Raw genomic sequence first — 23,008 nt, 5'->3', positions numbered from 1 at the left:
GGGAGGGAGGGTGCAGGAGCAGGATGGGGGTGTGGGGTCTCGGTAGGAGAGGGTGTGAGTGAAGGTGATGGGGTACAGAGTCTGGGCATGAGTGTGATTAGGGGCGGTTCCCTGGCTCTGAGTCCCCAGGCACTGTCACCTGCTGCTCCAGGTGAGCTGTCTCCTGCACTGCTGTTCCCCCAGCAGGGGTGAGGGGGAGCAGCAGTGTGCTGAGTTACTTCCTCCCCCTGCAAGCTGGATCTGGCCCACAAGGCTCAGGGTTCCCTCCCTCCCTGCATCTGGGAGACAGTCCTGGCACACTAACATTGTGGGGGGGGGGGGCTGCTCCCCACTGCAGGGAGGGGCAGGGTGAGTCCCAAGCTTGTGACCCACCTTCAAGATGGTCACAGACCACTAGTTGTTCTCAGACCACACTTTGAGAACCACTGGAAAAGGGTACGTGGGAAGATAACTTTTGGAGCATGCTGGCTGAATGAGTGTCAGTGCTGTGAGCAAGGACACTGTCTGCTGGTTGGTTCTTCTGTGGTTGGGGAAATGGAGCTTAATATACTTTATTTTGAAAATAAAGAAAATTGCATCAAAAATACCAGACGCAATATTAAATATCTTCTCCCAGCTGGAACCATCTACTTTGATTAAATGCTTGAATTAAAGGGAATAAGAGCATAATCTACTTTTTGGGGTTCTGGATTCTCTCAGTAATCAACAACAAAGGGCTGGTGGAGATATGGTAAGTCAGCAGTCAGGGAAAGCCTTTCATTGAGTCTTAGAGCTACTTCTTCCACTTCTGGGGTTTATTCCTACTATAATTCCACATCTGACATCACTTCTCCCTCACATCTGGTGCATTTCACTTTCTCACTCAAGCCTTTGGTGCTTTGGACATTAAACTTGCCAATTGGCTAAATGGCATTCTTTATTATGCACCAACAATATGCTTGGCTTTGTACCTAAAAGACATGGCACCTGCCACAGAAATTGTGCTCTAACACCAAAAAACATGGCACATTCAGTCCCTGGTATGCCAGTATGAGATGGAAAGTACTGAGGGGGACCTACGACTAGTCATTCCTACCAGCCTATCAGGTTAATCACAGAATCATAGAATACTAAAAGTGAGAGGTCCTCGAGTCCAGTCCCCTGCCCTCACAGCAGGACCCAGTACCATCTAGAAATAGATCAACCCTGATAGATGGCTCTCTAACCTGCTCTTAAACATCTCAGCTACGTCCAGACTGGCATGATTTTCTGAAAATGCTTTTAATGGAAAAGTTTTCCGTTAAAAGCTTTTGGAGAAAAGAGCATCTAGATTGGCACGGACGCTTTTCTGCAAAAGCACTTTTTGCGGAAAAGCGTCCGTGCCAATCTAGACGCGCTTTTCCGCAAAAAAAGCCCCAATCGCCATTTTTGCGATTGGGGCTTTTTTGCGCAAAACAAATCTGAGCTGTCTACACTGGCCCTTTTGTGCAAAAGCTTTGCGCAAAAGGGACTTTTGCCTGAACGGGAGCAGCATAGTATTTCCACAAGAAGCACTGATTTCAGACAGTAGGAAGTCAGTGTTCTTGCGGAAATTCAAGTGGCCAGTGTAGACAGCTGGCAAGTTTTTCCGCAAAAGCAGGTGCTTTTGTGGAAAAATTTGCCAGTCTAGACACAGCCCTCCAGTGATGGAGATTCCACAACCTCCCTAGGCAATTTATTCCAATGCTTAACCACCCTGACAGTTAGAAAGTTTTTCCTAATGGCCAATCTAAACCTCCCTTGCTGCAATTTAAGCCCATTGCTTCTTGTCCTATCCTCAGAGGCCAAGAAGAACAATTCCCCCCCCCCCCTCCTTTTAACACCCTTTTAGATACCGTAAAATCTCGAGTATAATGCACACTTTTTTTTCGGGTTATTTAGCGTCAAAGTTGGGGTGCGCATTATACATAGGAGCTATATTTTAAAGTTTTATTTTGGCAGAAGCTGACAAACCTGTAAGTAGCCCTGGGCCAGGGAACTCCCCCCCTCCCCTCCGCACAGAAACTTTCCTGCTGCAGCGCAGAGCGGGGGCCACTGCCCCACCAGGCTCCCAGACAAGGCAAGGAGCCAGTGGTGCCGCCAGGCTGCAGCGCCCTGGCTTGCTGCCTGCCCGATGCTCCTTCAGGCTGCACCTGGGGGTCCCCGCGGCAGGCATGCGCTTGGTGCAGCACGTGGGCAGCTGTCTGGGGGGCGGAGGGCAGGTTTCAAACTCTGCCGCTGGCTCCCTGAGCTGTGCACACATTTCCCTGGGCAAGCCTGCAGGTGGGAGCAGCGCATCCCTCCCTCCCGCTTTCCTGCAGCCCGGGGCCGCCTCCGGGAAGTGGGCAAGGCTGGGCTTGGTTCTGGCGGGTCAGCTCCTGGCCTTTTTAAAGAAAAATGTCTGAGGTAAGCTCGATGTACAACAGGGTGCGCATTATATATAGGAGTTCAGTTTTTTTCATTATGCTAAGATTCAAAAGTCAGGGTGCTCATTATGCATCGGTGCACATTATACTTGAGATTTTACGGTACTTGAAAACTGCTATTATGTCCCCTCTCAGTCTTCTCTTTTCCAAACTAAACAAGGCCAGATTTTTCAGTCTTTCCTCAAAGGTCAAGTTTCTAGACCTTTAATGATTTTTGTTGCTGTTCTCTGGACCTTCTCCAGTTTCTCCACATCTTTCTTGAAATATGGTGCCCAGAACTGGACACAATACTCCAGCTGAGGTCTAATCAGTGGAGAATAGAGCAGGAGAATGACTTCTCGTGTCTTGCTCACAACATACCTGTTAATGCATCCCAGAATCATGTTTTCTTTTTTTGCAACAGTGTCACACTGTTGACTCATATTTAGCTTATGGTCCACTATAACCCCTAGATCCTTTTCTGCCGTACTCCTTCCTAGACATTCGCTTCCCATTCTGTAAGTGAGAAACTATTTTGAATTATGACCCTATCCTCTAAAGCACTTGCACTCCCTCCCAGCTTGGTATCATCTGCAAACTTGATAAGCGTACTCTCTATGCCAATAGCTAAATCGTTGATGAAGATATTGAACAGAACTGGTCCCAAAACAGACCCCTGTGGAACCTCCTGTGTTATGCCCTTCCAGCATGACTGTGAACTGATAAATACTCTCTGAGAATGGTTGTCCAGCCAGTTATGCACCCATCTTACAGTAACCCCATCTAGGCTGTGTTTCCCTAGTTTATTGATAAGAAGGTCATGCGGGACCATATCAAATGTTTTACTGAAGTCTAGGTATACCTTATCTACTGCTTCTCTCTTCCAGATAGCCTTTCTTACAGGTTTTCTGGGTTGTTGCATTATGCCCTGGGTAACATTAGAGCCCCATAGTCTTTATGGAAATATGCTTTTGAACATGAATATGCCTAACACAAAATGGGGCATGCAACCTATCATTGAAAAGCTTGTTATCCCATGAACGTGTATATTCTATTTGTGTGCATATATCATTCCTCTATATAAAGTTAGAAATATGAAGTGTAAACCCATGTATATATCTAAATGTGCTAGTGAAGGTCATTAGCAGTATTCAGGGAACTTAATGGTCCAGTATTCATGACAATGATCTGTGAATAGTCTTCTTCTTCCTATAAGCCTGATGCTGGACGCCATTTTGGATGTGATACTTTTTCACGGGGTGAGGTGGGGGTGTGTGTGAAAGTGTTGAAACTGAACACAAAGAATTCCCACCTTGGGCAAAATATATTTAAAGGCAAGGAACCAAACAATAGAGGCAGTTGCCAAACACCAAGACACTCCTTACCTACAACCCAGATGACTGTTGGAATCATCTAAGACTGAACAGGGGAAAGGACTGAGCCCAAGCTGGGTGAAGCCTCGCGTGTGAGAAAAGGTGATTGATTAGAACTACTGTTAGAGTAAGACATTGCATGTAACAAGTTTTTTAGAGTACAAAGCTTAGCTGGTGTATTTTATTTTGCTTAGCAACTTACTTTGATCTGTCTGTTTTTACTTGCAGCCACTTATATCCTACTTTTTCTACCAAATAAAACCACGTTTGTTTATTATCAAACCTAGGTTAAATAATTTTTACCGGGGAGTGTGTACAGCAGCTGTGCCTCTCTCTCTTTCACTGATGAAGGGGGCGAACAACTTATGAGCTTACTGTATAAAATGTATGCAGAATGAGATGGATTTCTCTGGGGGTCTGGTCCCACTAGGGCTGTGCATGTAAGTGCTATGTCAAGTCCCTGTGACTGAGCCTTCCCAGAGTTGAGCTACTCTCAGATTCTGTGTTTCTGTACTGTGGACTGTGACCCCAGCTCTGTGCCTTCTCTGGGGGAGACCAGAAGTTCTGGCACAGCAGGACAGGATGGCGGAGTGCCACAGAAGGCAGGTATATGGGCTCAGTTGTATGATCAGCCCATTCAGTGACAGTCTCAAGGGGATCTCTGTGTCTGAACCTGTCACATCCCATCTGGCTGTATTTTGTTTTGCCCACTAGCATTTGAAGGTTACCGAACACATATCTGTCTGAATGTGTCCAGCATCTCTAGGTGCATTCAATGAACTGGATTTTTTTTTACTGAATTATCAGAAATGAACGTTACAGCTACTATGTAATAGAAAGGAAACAATCTCTGGAGGATGCTTCATGAAAGCAGAATACTGCGCTTTTACTACTGAGTAAAATAGAAGCTGGAAGGAACTAAATCTGTGACTAATGGAGCAAGCAGTGCATCCAACAGTACCATCACCTCTAGGAATGCGGGTAATAAAATCAGAATGATGTGGGGCATGCAGGAAAACTTTGAAGGGAAGCAAAGGACATTAAAATTCAAATTTGAGCATAGCTCTGAAACTGGGGTCAGCTTCAGGTAATCTGGTAGCTCAGCTAGTGCACAAACCACTTCCTTTTCCATTCCTGATGATGTCATGATTACAACAACTGGTTTCATGGTTTCTTTTCTTTTATATATTATGGATCTTATCTAAAGCCCCATTGAAATTCAGAGGAATCTTTCCATTTACTCCAGTAGGTTTTGGATCAGGTCCTAAGTGATTATCAGTGATCCACATGTACTCTGAGAACCAGTGTGCTCTTTGCAGAATTCTCATCCAGCTGAGTGCAAAGTTTAGAGACTTGTTCGCACTTCAAAGACTGTGTTTCAGAAAAAGCTTGGATTGCATATTCTCAGATTCATAGGAGCAGAATGGGTTTTCCTTTCCTTAAAGATTAGTGTTTCTGTCTTGACCCTGGCTGGGTCCAGACTATTGGAGGGGACAGTAGGAGCTGGATTGAAAGGTTGTATTTTTTTCTTTTACCTGTTTGTCTGAATTCTCTATTTTAAAAGAATATGAAAGTCAGCATGTTTTCAGCTTTTAAGCTCGTTGTTGTTTACTGAACTGGTAGATAGATGTTTTGTAGGCTTATGCTTAGTTGATTTAAGAGGTCTTTCAGCAGAGGTTGGGAGAGTGGAAAGGCAGCTGCTCTATGGGATGACAGTGTTAAGAGACGATCTCCATGATGCAAATACACTTCTGCATGAAATTAATGAAGTTAGATCTTCATGCTGATCACCGAGCAAAAAATCTAACGTAGTGGGTGGGCACTCAAGTCTGCTGGCTTCACTACATCCATTGCTAAGGAAATCTACCAGGTCTCATCCAGATCCTCTGAGCAAAGCTCTGCCAAATTTTACAGACACTTCATATTTATTTCAGGATCAGTAATGCAGCTGCATTGACCCCACTGACTATGTGCTGTTGCTTAAGCAGAAATACAGAACAGCCTTTGAAGCTGAAGCTCAAAACAACACACTTTATGATACAGTACTATAGGCAGTTTCTTATAACTTCTGCAGTTACCTCTGGTGAACTCTCTGCATGACACACAGGAGCCAAAAGCTCATGAAGATTAAAGGATTAGGAGTACGGAACCTCAGTCGCCCCTGTTTCCCAAGTAATTCTGCTGTAGTTCTTTTGTCTTTGACGTGTGTTCAGACACCCTAAAAATGGAGATTGCAGGAACAGCTAGAATGAGCATCTCAGTCACGTAAGAAATGCAAACCTGTCTTCCCTGAAGTCAGATCTTGATTATCCAAATGTAATGATGCACATTGACTCTGGATCACTAGGGAATTTTCAGCACATTTAGTACATAGTGGGGGCGTTTTTGACTAGTCAAGGTTTGACAGTACGTCCTTTCATCCCAAAGGCCTCCAAACCACATTACAAGCTACAGAAACCACTGCAACACAGCTATTGTATGACGTGCATAACCACAAGGCAGCTGTTTGGGCCAGAAAGAATAGTATATCCATTAGAAACTGCAGGGTAACTCTTAGACAGATCGAATGAAGTTAGTCAAAACTACTTCTGAAGCTGATGTGCACCAGTTATCCTGGCTCCAAAGCTTCTGAACCCCTCGAGCTGTGAGAGCTTTCAAGGAGAGTGTGCTGGATCAGGAAGGAAACCACAAAGGGTGGGGGTGGGGGACTCCTGTCCCTCAGGATGCTCTGTGGCCTGGCCACTGCTGCTGATGTAGCTTGTGCTTTTGGTGGTGCTTCTCTCTCATGGAGAGGCAAGAATTGCTGACTGAGCCATGTCATTCTGAATCTACAATAACTGCCCTGTCTTTCTCCCAGACCCCCTTCTACCTTCCACCTCCCACCTCCCACCCCCCACCCCCCACCTCTCCACAAAGCAGAGAATGATCTGCGGCACAGCTAGCTTCATCCGCACAGAGTGTGCATTCTGCCTCTGAGTCACATCATGCAACCAATTCCACGGCTGTCAGGGATTTCTCAGCAGAGGAAGAAGAGACAGGATTTGCCTTGGGGAAAGATCTGGCATTGTCAATAGCAGACCTTACTGAGCATGCCCTTGGCTGGAGCTATGTTGAGATTCCAGTCAGTAAAGAGTTCAGTCAAAGTTTCCAGAAGCAAGTCCCTATAAAGCAGAAGCCTGTGCTGCTGCATGTTTCTGTCCTTGTCAAGCAGCAGAGCTGGTTTACAGGCTAATGGTAAAACACAATTTTCACAATTGCCAGTGTTTCTGCCATCTGACACATCTGAACAGCCACTGACTGTACCTTTCTGCCCATTTACACAGCGGGGGAATGCGCTGCCCTATGGAAGGAATGCCTTGCATGTGTTCCAAGGTCTTGCAGTGCTAAACAAATAGCCCCGTGAAAAAGGTCAGAATGATTGTAAAATGTGCATAAACAGGGAAACCAAGATAAAGAGAAATGACATCATAGGCCCATATGCAGGAATTTCTGTGTGTGTGTGTGGAAGGGGGGTGCGAGATGTTGGAGGGGCTGGTGGCCCTTCTGAACTTGTCAGTACTGATTTTTCACTCTACATACCAAGGATATCACCAGGGCTTTACTCCTTGCGGGAGAGACAAGAGCAGTACTTAATCACCTCCAGCAGCAGAAGCTGAAGAATTTTTCAGTGAATGGGTGACACCAGAAGCTGCTAGAACTAGAAAGGCAAGGGGAAAACAAAATATTTGTTTCTTTTGAACCTGGGACTACACTGAATATTTCACCAGTTTCTTTGTCTCCCTGTTTAATAAAGCAGCATACATTTTTTATTTTTACTTTTGGAGACCTTTCTTCAAAGTATGAGCTAGAAGCATCACCCAAGCTCTCCTGCCATCTGTCTCAGTTCCCAGGTACTGCTTGCCAATAAAAACATAGCTATCCAGTGGACTCCATTGTAGCACGTGTGCGTCACGGGTCAGGGCAAGTGCACCTGTATTTGCCTCTCATAATCCAGCAGAGATACTGTGACATACCCATTCTCAGCTCCTGGCTCCTTAGCCATTGCCTCTCTTGGGTGGATATTCATGTCTCTTTCTCTCCTGTCTGGGATTTTTCCAGGTTCCAGAGTTCCCTACCCACACTCTGAGTTCCCCAGCATGTCAGACAGGCCTGTGTCTATAGTTGGCATTGTCCTCTGAAATTATAAATGCCCACAGATTCTAGTTAGTGACCAATTCATTTTATCTTGTGCATAATTTAAAATGGCCCTTTGAACATCTAGGCCCACACTAATCCATAAACTTTGCATTGTTAATGCAATAGACTCCAAAGCTACTTCAATAAATTCAATAAGATTTTTCAAAGATATTGCAGGAGATTGCTATATCTGTCACAATGTGCATATGAGATGAAATAACGAACACTTAATTTGCTAAACAAAGTTGGTGTCAAGCATTTAATATCTGACACAGGTTTGTAGAATCTGCCCTAACAAAGAATCTTTGAAAGAATATTCTCCCTTTAGTGCCCTTCCTATGACAGGTCTGAGGTGTGAACTGGCCCCTCAGATGATTTTCTGCTGCCTATCACACATTCTATAGTCTGGTCTCCACAGTATCTGAACCATGAAAACCTGCAGTGATAGCAGGTTGACCATCTTATCATACAGCCTGCTCTTATGAGCCTACCCTTATTTACATTACCAAATACGTCTTCAGTTGCACATTTCTCAGCCTGCACTGCATGACATCATGTTCCAACACCTGCGAAAGAGCCCACGAGGGAAAGCATCGATTAGCATAAAGAAATGTAGCACACATATCTCCTGGCGTCAGCTTGCTATCTTAGGTAATTAATTGCTTGGTTGGCTGAAGAAATTATTTACTAATATTGCTCAAGTGAGAATGCCTTGATTCCCAGGTGAAGTTTAACTTTGCATTACAAACAACCATAAATGTTAGTGCTGTAAAAGAATTCAACATAACACATATTGATTTTCTTATCTGGAATCTCACAGACATTAATAAAATAAGATTATAGGAGCGTTTTGCCGTCAGGCTGTCCTTTATCAGCAAACACTGAAGCAGGAGGAATTTACGATATAGCCAAGCCTTCCAGATTGCATAGTGTATTACAACCAACTCTTTCAATCTCGGTTCATTACCATCAATGGGACTTAAGAGTGCCATCTGCGGTTACTGGCTAATGTATGCCTGTGCCCATACACAGTGTCACTAGACGTGGTTCTGTGCTGGAGACCCAAGTGAATCAGTATCTTTTTTCCTCTTATGCGTCTCTCCTTCTGAAAGGCAGAACACAAAGTCTTTCAGAGGCCCACTGAAATGAATAGATTCAGAGTCTAAGGCCAGAAAGCACCTCTGTGATCTTCTAGTCTTACCTCCAGTACAACACAGGCCAGAGGACTTCTCTGCATTAATTCCTGTTTGAACTAAAGTATCTATTTTAGAATACCCTAAACAAGAGAGATTACATCTGTTAAAAAACTACGAGCTGGATTTTCCTGAGTTCATCTCCCATGCAGGTATCTGAAAAAGGAGCCAGAGTTTCAAAAAAAGCTCAGCAGCCAACAATGCCTAATGTTCCCTTCTTTGTTCTCAATAAGAGCTGCTGTGTCCTGGACTCTTTTGAAAATCTGCCCCAAGGTGCATATTGCATCAGAGAAATCCCTTAAAATGAATACCTGCTAAAGGATTGACCTGGTTAAATTCATAACATCAAGGACACCAAGAGTGAAAATGCTACTGCAGTAGATAACTTCCATGGTCACCTGCTTTGCAACAAACCTAAGGATATTTCAGAATGAAATGTAAGCCTTTTAAAGGATACTGACCAGGCTATTTAGGCCATTAAAAAAAAAACAAACCAAACCACAAAAGATCAACTTTTTAATTGTCTTAATTTGAGAGGGAAAATCCCTCAACATACAAAATTGCTGTGTGTGTATGAGAGTTTTTTATTTAAATGTTTCACTCTGTTGCTGCTGAATTGAAAAACAAAGCAAGGTCCACCACTATTTTTGTGGGGACCACAACAAACAATCTGGGCTCCCCCTTCCTGCTCACATTTGCAGTACTGAAGATCAGCCAACACAGTTTTTCAGGGAATGATGCTGGACTGGCGGGCTCACAAACTGAGATGTCTCAGAATAAGATACCAGACAGTATGGAAGTGGGGTTTGTTAGATAAAACCTATGCTTCATAATTTCAATTCCATTTCAACCATTGGTGAGGCAGGGAAAGAATCTGTGGCTCAGATCCTGGTGCCCTGAGCTTACATTTTCAAAAGTGACTAGTGATTTTGGAGGGGCTCAATTTGAGACTTGTTAAAGGGGTCTGCTTTTCAGAAGCATTGGCACCTGCCCGCTGAAAGTTGTCTCACAATTGGCCATCAAAAATCCCTAATCTCTTTTGAAAATTTAGGCCATTATTAATTTCTATGGGCCCAAGTAAGGACTACAAGGGTTGTTGCCGTGTTTGTCCAACAGAAAAGGACAAAAATAGTAGGGAAATAAAAACATAATTTTAATAATCTAAAAGGCCGTGACTACCAACAATAACAAAGAAAATTATACCAACTTCTGACTTGCAATGCCCTAAAAAATGAAGACCCCATGAAAGAAACAAGGCCTGTCCAATGTTTGCCTAAGGCTGTATGATGTATGGAAATGTCCATTGTGAAACAATGGGACTGGATGGGCATTGCTAAATGGAGTACAAAAAACTGGTCTCACTTCAGTAGTAAAATGCTTTTATTTTCTTTCAGTTAGGCTCTGTGTGATCTCAAAAGCTTGTCTCTTGTCACCAACAGAAGCTGGTTCAGAAACAATGAATGGTCCTGCAGCACCTTAGAGACTAACAGAAAATGTAGATGGTATCATGAGCTTTCGTGGGCACAACCCACTTCTTCAGATGAAATTTTCATGATACCATCCACATTTTTTGTTAGTCTCTTAGGGTATGTCTCCACTACCACCCTAGTTCGAACTAGGGGGGTAATGTAGGAATACCGCTCTTGCAAATGAAGCCTGGGATTTGAATTTCCCGGGCTTCATTTGCATAAGCCGGCCGGCGCCATTTTTAAATGCCGGCTTGTTCGAACCCTGTGGCTACACGCGGCACGGGCTAGATAGTTCGAACTAGCAAGCCATTCCGAACTATCTGTACACCTTGTTCCACGAGGCGTACAGATAGTTCGGAATGGCTTGCTAGTTTGAACTGTCTAGCCCGTGCCGTGTGTAGCCGCGCGGCACGGGGTTCGAACAAGCCGGCATTTAAAAATGGCGCCGGCCGGCTTATGCAAATGAAGCCCGGGAAATTCAAATCCCAGGCTTCATTTGCAAGAGCGGTATTCCTACATTACCACCCTAGTTCGAACTAGGGTGGTAGTGGAGACATACCCTAAGGTGCTTCAGGACCATGTCGCGAGAATCACAGGTCCGATGATGCATACCCAAGGGGTAAAGAACAGAACCAGGTGGACCATTTTAGCAAATAAAAAATATTTATTTATAACAGTGATGAATTTATAGTATTTATTCTAAGATTTTTAATAGACTGTGTTAATAATGAATTTACAGTATGTATTATATTTATTCTATGATTTCTAGTTAAACGTCTCAGAGATATAAGGATGGGAATGGCAAGGGGAATAGTCTCTATTCTAAAAATATCCAGCTACACTAATTAAATAACAGTGATAACTACAAACTCTATGTACTACCCAAAACAACTACAACACTAAGCTTATACAACTAAGAAAATCAAATCATACATACCAACTTACACAGCACACGAAACATTTCAAAGATATCGGTTTGGTTGCGAAGGCCTTGGTTACGCCCGAGAGTCGGGGGAGTTGGCGGTCGGTTGATCAGGCCGGCAGCACTTTGAAGTATACGGAAAGGAACACGCACGGTGGTACGTGTGTTGTGAAGACCTCCTCGAGCGGACTGTGCGATGGGTATTTATCCCCAAATCTGCACATCGCTTTCATGCGCTTGCATATTACCATATATGGCCCAACAATCACCAAGTGGGGCGGCGGGGTCTGTGTCCCAGGGGTTGGGCTGAAACTGTGCAGGTTTCTTGCGACCAGGTAAGCCCCGCAGTTCTCACGCCAAGGTGATGGGTGGGAGAGTCTGAGGCTATTTTCCCCTTTTCACACCTTCCCTTTTTCTAAAGGCAATGGTATGTAGGAAGGGTGCAGCCCATTTCTCCCGATGAGTACTGCAGCCCACTATAGCAAAAGCGGCCTGGCCAAACTTTTTACTGTGGGGGGCAGTTTTTTCTCTAACAGACCATTTGTTGTTTTTTAAGCTTTTTCAGTTACAGACTAAAAGGGCTACCCCTCTGAGACTTAGAAGCTGGCTCAATACAAGCTATTATCTCAACTATCTTTTCTCTCTAATATTCTGCTACAATACAGCTACAACAGTACATACTTCCTCCACCTCACCCAGAGTAACACCTGTTTAAAAAACCAACATTGCCTGTTTTAAAATATCCTTTTCAATGTGTAGCAGTACAGCAATCTCAGATATGTTACTAAATCACAAGAGCAAGAAGCTTTATATTTCTTGGATCGGACATTCATGTATTACTTTATTTAGTTGCTTGTGCTGGGGAAGGAGGGTTGCCTAATGGTCAGCGCATTACCTCACTATAACCCATTGCACTCAAGTCTCTGGGTTGGGAGTGCCTTGTGGCTCAAGTCTGCAGTCAATAGATGTGCCTCATGCAGAAGTTCCCAAACAATGGATCACAAATCCATGCCATCAGCACATGGGGTTGCAGCCATCTGTGGTGTGGAGAGGATGACATTTTGCTTTGCCCAGAGTGACTCTGCCTAGATGGCATGTGAAAGGTCATGATGCATAGAAGACACCATTTCACTCTACAAAACAGCCTCCTCCACACAATGTGACCTCATACACACCATACATACGTACATACCCCATTAAAATACCACAATGACTCCATGCTTTGCTTCTTCTGAAAGCTGGGGCTTGATCATGCTAATATTTTTACTCAACTGTGTAACTGTGGGCACGATCAAGCCTTTGGATTGTAATGCCCTACTACACATATACATATTAAAAAATCAATACTTATTTTTAAAGTCCTGCAGTCACAAATGATGGGCCTGATCTTGCACTGCCTTACTTATATGAGTAGTGCCATTAACACAAATAGGATTGCAGGATTGGGTCCTGGGTGAGCGAGACTGTAGAGACTTATTTTTTAAAAAGTTATTTTCTCCTCCTGAGATTGCAGGCTATGTGCTGAAAATGTGTGTAATAATGCATGATGCATGATTCAATGCCATGAGGAAATTATGCTGAGCTCCTCATGTTCTGCAGATGTGGCATATCCTCAACCAATCCGTGAATGAAGAGAGCTGACTGCTGTGAGGGTAAAGTACATCTGACCTTTCTTCATTAGTTACCTTCAAAATACAAAATGAAACAAACAACCCTTCAACTAATTCCCTACAATCCCGGTCTTAAAATTAGTGTTCACTCTCTGTATCTGTCTTTGTCTCTCTTTGACTTGGGGTGAATGCAATTGAAAATGTCAGAGATGCAGCTCATATCTAACGTAAGAGGAGGATTATAGTTTTCCTGACATAAGAGGAGGGGGATTACAACAATGCAGTTGACGTAGGAGGAGAGAGATTACAGTGTATCTGAAATAGTAGCAGTTATAGGAAAATTATTTACAGGCATCGATGGAAAATGAATTTAATATGTTCTGCCAGAGAAGGACAATAAGGCATGCTGTAATAGTACTTCCCCTTTCTGTAAAAATGCCATATTTTTCACTTGTCCATCAGCAAAACAATTTGTGCTATGCCACAGGAAATATCAGATGCAAATAGCCTATTCATCTCTAAGGAAGGATACCTGTTTTGTTGTTTGTTCACTCGCTAAATTCTCTTATTAGCGCCTCACACAATAAGTGGATATATCTTTTTTTCCCCCATGGGTTACCAGTGCTACAGGCATCTAGCTGCACTTGTGACTTCTATTTTGTTTTGTTTTTTTCCACACTAGCAAGTGTACGGTATACAATAGTGCTGTTAATACCCTGTTCAAAACAAGCTGTACATAGCAACCTGCCAGGCAGAGGTACAGACAGGCACAAGAAGATTAAGTGATTAGTTGGGACACCAAGAAAATAATAACCATTGAATTTCAAGCAATAGGAAGGCAAAAGAAATCTCAAAACCAAACACATTATAAAAGGAAGGGTTCACGTTCATTTTTGCTAGGGAGAGATGAAAAATGACCTACAATAATTGTAGAAAGGGAGATGGCTCAGATAGCGGGACACAAAACCTGTTACCAGAAGATCACTAATTCAGATACAGGCCATAAGAGACCCCAAGTTGTTACCATGTAAAGACTGTAAATATGAGCCATTAACTAGTTAGCTTTCATTTGCCATCCATGCACCACATCGCTAAGAACTCCATCACAATGGCACATAGTGCTTAATCCAACTCCGCTGAAATCAATTGGTGGCTTTTCAGGCTCATGTCATGTTGTAAGTGGTAGTTCCAGCAGAAGGCTAATGTCTGAATGAGCACATAGCACAATTATTCTCCCATGCCCAGAGATTGTCCCTCCATCTCAGGATTGAGGCATGTATGGCTGGGAGTGGGGAAAATGGGTTCTGGTACTGTCCCAGCTGGGGATAAAATGGAGGACTGCAGTCTCCAGGATGGCCAGAATAGAGCCTCTCATGGGCATGAAAATCAGATAAGAACGTTAAGCATTACTAAACAAAATATTGCAGTGGGCAACTCAGATTTTCTTCCATCCTCTGACCTGCCCCATGGAGGTTTCCCAACTGATTTTCTCCTGATGTGTTGAATATTGCTGCTGAAATGTGTTGAATGTTGACTGGATTCCTAACCTTCCTCACAGGGTTTGTTCTCACCAGCTGCAGAAATTTTTAAGTCCTGGCTTGACAAAGCCCTGGTTGGGTTGATTTAGGTAGGGTTGGTCCTGCTTTTAGCAGGGGATTGGACTCGATGACCTCTTGAGGTCTCTTCCAACCCTATGATTCTATCACACATAGAAGAGGGCCAGCACAAGATGGTACTGAGGGGCAGGGCTTGCATAGCAGTTCAGTACACCTGAACACACAGACCGGGGCCCTCACACAAGGCTTGTGCCTAGTGTTTGGAGAGTCTCCCCATCTGAGAGGGGGGTAGGAAGACAGTGTCCCCTGTCCTGATTCACGCCTGACTCCCCTTTCCCAATATCTGCTCTCAGCAGGGCTTTCCTCTCTCTCTCTATTGTGGCTGCCACCTCTGCTCCCACCTTCCTAGGAACTGCAAATGCTACCAAGCAGAACCATCCTCAACCCCTGCCCCCACTCAGAAATCAAAGGATTTCCTTCCCTAGCAATTTCAGGCTGTGGGGGGCGGGAAGAGGAGGCTTCCTCCACCACCACTATTTCCCTACTTCCTTATGCTGGCTTCTATTTCCGGGCCCTGTATTCCCTTCACCTCCCCAGAACTGAAATCTTCCTATCTCATTTCAGCCTCCCTCCACCAAGCCTGCCTAGTGTTGAACACTTCTACCCTTGGGAATAATGGGAGAACTGATAGAATTTCTCAGCTGTAATTCAGACAGAGAACAGTGAGTTTGAATAGTAGGCAGGAAGGGTGTGTGGAGCGGAGGGGATTATTTCACAGGAGGGAAGCCCTCAATCAAATGGGTTTGCAGGGGTGACCCCAGGTGTTCTTTAACTGGCTACAAATTCTAGTTCACTTCTAATTTTTTCATTAGATTTTAAGGCCCTAAGTACCCTTAAACTTTTCTGTTGTACACAGCATAAAAGAAAACTCAGGTTGGTTGCCACTGATGATAGGAACGGGTGAGCTTCTTTCAGAGAAAATAAGACAAAACCTGAACGTGTATGGGAAACTCCCATCAAACAAATCTAAATGTTTTTAGATTATGTTTAAAGACGCTAATTATCTTACCCATTACAAAGATAGCTTCCCCAATTATAACCTCTAATATCATTAGCTCACAGACATTTACCTCTCCCCCCTTTCCCTCCCTTCTATCCCCCTTCTGTTCTGAAATTTGATTTGTCCTTTTCATGTGTGTTCATTGATATATATGGTATATATGGTTGTGACAATTTTCTTCCACTATTTGATCTGAGGAAGTGGGTCTGGCCCACGAAAGCTCATCACCTAATAAACCATCTTGCTAGTCTTTAAAGTGCTACACAGTCCTGTTTTTTGTTTCAGCTGCACCAGACTAACACGGCTACATTTCTACCACTATTCTAAATGTTTTGGAGAGTCAAAAAAGGGTGGCTGATAAAGTATGAGCTGCCTCTTTCTCCCTGTTCTAGTTGGAAGACTAACTTCACACCCTGGCATGAGCAACAATCTTACTATTCTACTGACTGATAATGAAAATTGTATAAAACAGCTTCCTCTCATAAGATTCAAACATATTTATTAGTGTTTTACTACATACAAATTATAATAAACACAAGTTTGGAGAGTTTACTTGGGGCTAAGGCGCATATCTGGGTTCATTGACCAGCTCTATCACAAACTTCCTGGGTGATCTTGGGCAGGTCACTTAATCCCTTTGTGCCTCAGTTCTCAATACTTTACAATGGGGATAGCAATACTGGGTTCTATCCATTCTTTGTCTGCCTTGTCTATTTAGATCTTCAGTTCTTTGGGGGCAATGGCTGTTTCCTACAATGTGTTTATGCATCACTTAGCACACTGAGGCCTTAATCTCAGTTGGGACAATGCAGATAATACTTATAAACACCACATCCGTAGGCACTCAGCCCAAGAGTGTCCTGAATCCTTATTCTAGCAAACTCTCTGGGGGTATGTCTAAACTACCCCGCTAGTTCGAACTAGCGAGGTAATGTAGGCATACCGCACTTGCAAATGAAGCCCGGGATTTGAATTTCCCGGGCTTCATTTGCATAAGCGGGGAGCCGCCATTTTTAAAACCCCGCTGGTTCGAACCCCGTGCAGCGCAGCTACACGGGGCACGAACTAGGTAGTTCGAACTAGGAAGCCTACTTCGAACTACCTAGTTCGTGCCCCGTGTAGCCGCGCTGTACGGGGTTCGAACCAGCGGGGTTTTAAAAATGGCGGCTCCCCGCTTATGCAAATGAAGCCTGGGAAATTCAAATCCCGGGCTTCATTTGCAAGTGCGGTATACCTACATTACCCTCCTAGTTCGAACTAGGAGGGTAGTGTAGACATACCCTAGGGGTGCATCTACACAGCAGGGTTTAACTCGAAAAAAGCTATGCAAACTGAGCTACGTCAATTGTATAGCCTATTTTGAAATAGGGAGCATCTACACAGCACTTATTTTGAAATAGAGCACTCTTCCTCTGACTTCCCTTACTCCTCATACAAGGAGGGTTACAGGAGTCAGAGTAAGAAGTCCTCCAGCTTGACAGTATTTTGACACTACAGGCAGTCCCCGGGTTAGGTACAAGATAGGGACTGTAGGTTTGTTCTTAAGTTGAATTTGTACGTAAGTCGGAACTGGCTCCAGATTCAGCCACTGCTGCTGAAACTGACCAGTGGCTGACTACAGGAAGCCCGAGGCAGAGTTGCTCTGCCCCCAGCTTCCTGGAATCAGCCACTGATCAGTTTCAACAGAGGCTGAATCTGGAGCCTGGGACAGAACAGCTGGGGCGCTGCCCGGTAGGTCTCCCCAGGACCAACCCGGCAGCACCCCAGCTGCTCTACCCCAGGTGTCCACAACAAAAGCCTGGTCTGCTCGGGGGGGAGAGGGCGCACTAGCTGCGCCTCCCCCCCCCAGCAGACCAGGGAGACCCGGAGCAAAGCCGCGGAGGCAGCGGGGTCCAGCGCCTCTGCGGCTTTGCTCTGGGTGTCCCTGGTCCGCTGGGGGGGGTCCCCAGCAGACCAGGGACACCTGGAGCAAAGCCGCAGAGGCAGCGGGGTCCCGCGCCTCCAAGGTTTTGCTCGGGGTGTCCCTGGTCTGCTGGGGACCCCTCCCAGCAGACCAGGGACACCCCGAGCAGACCAGGGACACCCGGAGCAGCTTTTCTCGCCCCAGAGGACGCGGTGGCGGGACCACTGCGTGTCTGGGTTGTCCCGCCGCCCGCGAGTTCCAGGGCGAGAAAAGCCCCGTTCGTAAGTGCGGATCCGACATAAGTCGGATCTGCGTAACTCGGGGACTGCCTGTATTTCGAAATAACTGCCTGTTGTGTAGACACGGACTAAGTTATTTCAAAGTAGAGCTCGTTATTTTGAAATAGTGTTGCTGTGTAGACGTACCTTAGGAGAATACTGTAGGCCCTTTTCCTTTCAGGATACTTAAAGGCCTGATTTTTTGAAGCATTGAGGTGGTGCAACTTCCATCACCTTCAGATAGAATTGAGGCTACTTGGTACAAGACTATTCGTTGTTTTTTAAATTCTTTGAAAATCAGGCTTTGTATGTGTTAAAACAGGTTTGAAGTTTGATTTAAAAGGATGCTGTCAGATCATATATCTAAGTATGCATTAAGAATGTAAATACCTATTTTAAAAGTTAATTGGTTAAACAAAATAATGTTAGTCTCAGAGGGCTGGTGCAGAGCGGCTGGGGTTCCACAGGCAGGGGGCTCCTCCAGCCCAATCCTCTGAGGGTGGGGCTGCTCTGGGTGGCTTGTTGTGCCTGGCTCATCTACTTCTCCATGGCTGGGGGGCTGCTCCAGCCAGCCAGGCCCGCTGCACCACAGAAGTGGGGCTGCTTCCGCTGGGCCTGGCCCTCCAGTTAACCAGTTACCAGGCAAGCATGCCAGTAAATCTCATGCTTATTGGGTACCCAGTTAACCTTTTACATCTGTATTATCTATATTAACTTGTGTCACTAATGCCACCTTCCACTATGAAAAGAGAATTTTAAAAGTCATTTAATAATCACTGTTTGTGCTGACAATTTACTTTCCGCCTTTCACTTAGTTTGGGCAATGAAAACACGCTAGTTAGTTCCTCTTTTTAAAATAGTAAGTTTATAGTCAGATTTTCATGCTCTAGCGTAGTGCTACATAGTTAGGTTTGCAAAATACTGTGTCACACAGTTGAGTTGTGGGCAACCGGAATTTGAACTGTAACCTACCATGTAGTGTCAATTTAAAAAGAATCTATTTTATAATGCTGAAGAGGATCCCACTGCAGGATTGCCTAGTTTAACAGTTTATACTGCAGGACAATTAATTTCATTGTACCATCACCTCTCAATCAAATGACATCACCTCTTGATGAAACCTCAGTAGGCAAAAAGAACAAAAGATCTTTGTTGTGATGACAATTATGCAGCCTTGATGCAACATTGTGACTGAATGATATTCCACTAGTCTGACATATTTGTCAGTACACCTGTATGGTGCACCAGTATGCAGATGATCCCCTTTTGATATCAGGAATCTTTTGTAAAAATTGGGGTAGTAACTCCAATTTTTACACTGTTACGTTAACAATATCTTTGAGTTGTATTACTAATACTTATTCAGCGATCTAATCAAACATAGATCTTTGTCATTAAAACTGATATTTTAACTTGTACTTTACTTTAAACTTGACTAAGTCTTCTATGTATGTAGGGACAAAATCCCTATCATTTATACACTGCCAAGCCAGTTTCAGACTTGATGTTAGCAAGCACAACTTTGTTGACTTAAACAAGATTGCACCCGCCTGCACCGCCTCTGAAAGTGGTCCAACAAACTTATTTATTTCCAAAACAAACACACTGATGCATCTTGTGTGTGTGTGTGTTTTTTTTAAGGAATGCAGTTATGAATACCAACTGTGACTGAGTAATCCTACAATAACAAACTAGGCTGCCTCCAAACAGAGAGGGCAAAATGACAATAAGGAAATAGATTTCAGTTTTCCCTTTTTCTGTGTGGGAATGGTTAGACTCATTGAAATGGTCTTGGAAATAAAGATTAGGGACTGGATTTTCCATTCCAGTGGAAATACCCACAGGGTGAGCCTTGGGAGGAAGACTACTCAATTTACATTTCCCAAATCCCTCAATCCAAGGAGGAAAGTGTGGTACAGGGGAGCCAACAGAGTTGAAGGAGCAGGAGTGGGGGCAGCCAGCCCTCACTGCTGCCCAAAGTGCTCTGCACTGCCTCTCCCCCACCCCGTGCTCTCAGAGCCATCTGAAGCGTGCTGTGTGGGGTTCTTACATTCATTTAAAGGACCTGGGGCTTTGACTCCAGGCTCCCAGGCAGTTACCCCCTTTTTCCTCCCATGTTGGCAGGCCTTCGTGTGTTTCCTCGTCAATCAGGGGATAAAATGTAATGGTGGTACAAACACTGCATGTAAGCCAGCTCTAAGTGGCCATGAGAGCAATCATAACCCCACCAGTTGGCAAAGAAAACAGAATTTTCAAAGGGACACTGCAATTGACAGGCACAGTATGGAACCATTTATTTTAACCTACCATACAATGAAAAATAACACTCTGACCCTTACAAACCCCAACCCTTCATGGCCAGAACTTGGCATGCCTACTTGGCTATACTAGGGATTGCAGATGCATTTGTGCTCTGCTCCCCCACTCTCTTTCTCCTTGCCTCTTCCAGCCTACGCAGTTTCCTGACACGTAGGTCCTGACTCTGCCTTGCCTTGCACTCTGTGCAGCATTTTACACTCACTTGCATAAGATGTAAAGGGAAAAGATAATCAGACCCTTGCACCAAATTCTTGTAAAGTCCAGCTCTCTGCTCCTGTTTGGAAGCCATACATCACAAGTATTTTTTTAAAAAGTTATTTTTGTGGTATGTTAAAATTTGGGCTTGTCAATGTAAAGTGTTCCATGGAAATATCAGTTATGTCTGCTGTTTGGAAACAATACTGAAAGAAAACAGCAATTATAATAAATACATAGCTAAAGAAGGGAAAGATCCAGTATAACAAAGGAACTATTAAGGTAATGTTTTCTTTATAACACCTGGGGCACTGTTCCCATACAGCTCCTTTTATTCATGCTTCATCTCGTTTTCATGAGCTCCACTGAGACTAGAGAATTAGCTTAATAAGAAATAATAATAATAAAAATAGAATGTTTGTCATGTGAGGCTCTCAGAGCACTTTGCAACCAGTAATTGATTCTTACACACAACTGTGAACATTATTATCCCCATCCTACAGAATGGTACAGAGGTCAGGGTCATACAAGCAAGTGAGTGTTAGACCCTTGGTATTGAATCTAACTCCAGACTCCCAATCCCCATCTCTTCAAGATTATTTATGGTCTTTCACCTACATTTCATCCTCATATATCTATCTGTACCATGCCTGCTCACACTATCTGAATGGAATGGCCAGTGTGATATGCATGCCTGAACCACATGCATTGATAAAGCAAAACGATGCTTGAGGTCCCTAAAACGATCCCATTTTAGGTCTGAAGGGATGAATACTGACTTTCTGTAAATCTATAAGATTAGCCTGTAAAATGTTATGGTCATATAAAAATTGTGTGTAGGCCAGCTCTCAGTGATCATACTGGGAAAATCATGACCTGCTATTAATGAGCAAAACCAATCTGAAATGTAAGTGTTCTTTTAATGGAACAGTGTCAAAGTTATTTAAACAGAAGAAAAGACATATGTCTTGAAAGTTCTTCTGTATTATATATGTCTCACCTCTGATACCAGTAATGTATTTTATAATTAAAAGAATGCTTCACTATAGCCAGACATAAGAAAAATCCCATTCAATTTATTGAACATCCCAATGGAACAAAGAGGTAGATATGGCATAGAATTATGTAGATGGCATGCAGCTCATGAACCATGTAACAGACTGAGTTATACAGAGTAAACCTCAAAGGGTACAACTCTTGCATCCAAGGGATCATCTTAATCCAAACAGTCAGGCTGAACATTGCATGCTAGGACCTGTCTTCTAATAAGCTCTGTATTAAAGATGAGGGTTGCTGCATTGTTCCATTTTATGCAAATTGGGTTAAGCCTTTGGGTTCCTGGCATGTGGCCAAAGTGTCAGCTATTCATCTGAGCAAAGTCTGTGCATGATCCTGGCAGCAGCAGATCAATTTAAATAGCAGACATGGCATGGCAGGGTGACCCAGACAAACTTTCAAGGTTAAATCAGATTTTCAGATTTCCATACTAGATGGGATTATTGGTGCACAATACTGTGTTAAAGCTGAATATATATACGTGCCCCAGTGCATCTTTCAATGTCTCTCTGAAAATATGCCCTAAGAACAATCTTGTGAATATTTTCCACATGCTGGGGCGTACCCCAAACGACACGCCTTTCCCCCCAATGGAGAGGGGGTTCTTGTGCGTTACCTCTGGCATGCGCAGGGCTACAGCGTCGCCTCACCAACTCCAACTCTTCAAAACCAATGAGTCGGACGCCAGCGCACCGCGGTGTTTAAAGCCCAGGACTTCCAAAAATGCTATTTCGGTTCTTATTTGTGTGCTGAGCTTTTGAGCTGCGGGTCCATGTTGAGGCTGGTTCCCCTCTGCGCCCAGGGAAGCGAGGCGCTTGCTCCGCTTGCACATGCAAGTGGAGCGTCTCCTGTGGTACAACGGCCCGAGGAGGAGCCAGGGCTGCAAGGAAAACACCAGCTGCGGCACCGCACGCAGCCTAGCAGTGGGAGCTGGCTCCGCTCCCGCCTTGCAGGGGTTAATTCCGCCTGCGCCCCCCGGCACCGCAAGGGTTAATTCGCCCCGCGGCGCACGGGGAGCGTGGCAGCCCCCTCCTCCTCCTCGCGCGCGCTCACAGCCCCGGCCCTCGCGCCGTGCCCCTCCCCTGCAGCAGCCGGGCTGCCCAGGGGGCTAGTGGCTGGGGCCCCGGCGCCGCAGGGGTTAAAGACTCCTGGGTGGTCCCCGCATTCAGGGACTAGTTTGGGCTGCGGCGGCTCCCTTAGTTCATTGCGGCTGCGGCGCGCGACGGGTTAATCCGGGCCGCGGCGGCTCCGGCAGGGGGCGACCCCGCCACGATAACACCCGGCTCACGTGACGCCCGGGACAGGTGCCCGGTTGGCTTTCGCTCCCCCCCTCCCTTCTTTTGCCCTGACGTCACCGCCCCTCGGTCTCCGGGGCGACGGCTCCATCGGCCCGCGCGTCAGAACAGCTCGTCTCTTGGCAACGGCCCGATGTCTCGCTCTCATTCAGCCTCGCGCTTGGGCGCGCGTCTCTCTGGCGTCAAAGTGACGTCAATGGG

At 44.8% G+C, this 23,008-nt stretch overlaps 1 long non-coding RNA gene across 1 annotated transcript in view; it reads right to left on the bottom strand.

Annotated features, from left to right (window-relative positions):
* LOC112543825 (uncharacterized) overlaps positions 1 to 23,006 on the bottom strand; it is a 44,364-nt gene extending 21,358 nt beyond the window's left edge. The window contains exon 1 of the long non-coding RNA XR_003087091.2: positions 22,129 to 23,006. This is a non-coding gene — a long non-coding RNA (uncharacterized LOC112543825). The remainder of the gene's footprint in view (positions 1 to 22,128) is intronic.
* Positions 23,007 to 23,008: the final 2 nt, after the last annotated feature.

The sequence above is a fragment of the Pelodiscus sinensis genome, chromosome 1 (assembly GCF_049634645.1).
Source record: "Pelodiscus sinensis isolate JC-2024 chromosome 1, ASM4963464v1, whole genome shotgun sequence".
In the NCBI taxonomy this organism is placed as follows: Eukaryota; Metazoa; Chordata; order Testudines; family Trionychidae; genus Pelodiscus; species Pelodiscus sinensis.
Note: the sequence above shows the minus strand (reverse complement) of the source record. Positions and strands in the feature narration are given on the sequence as shown.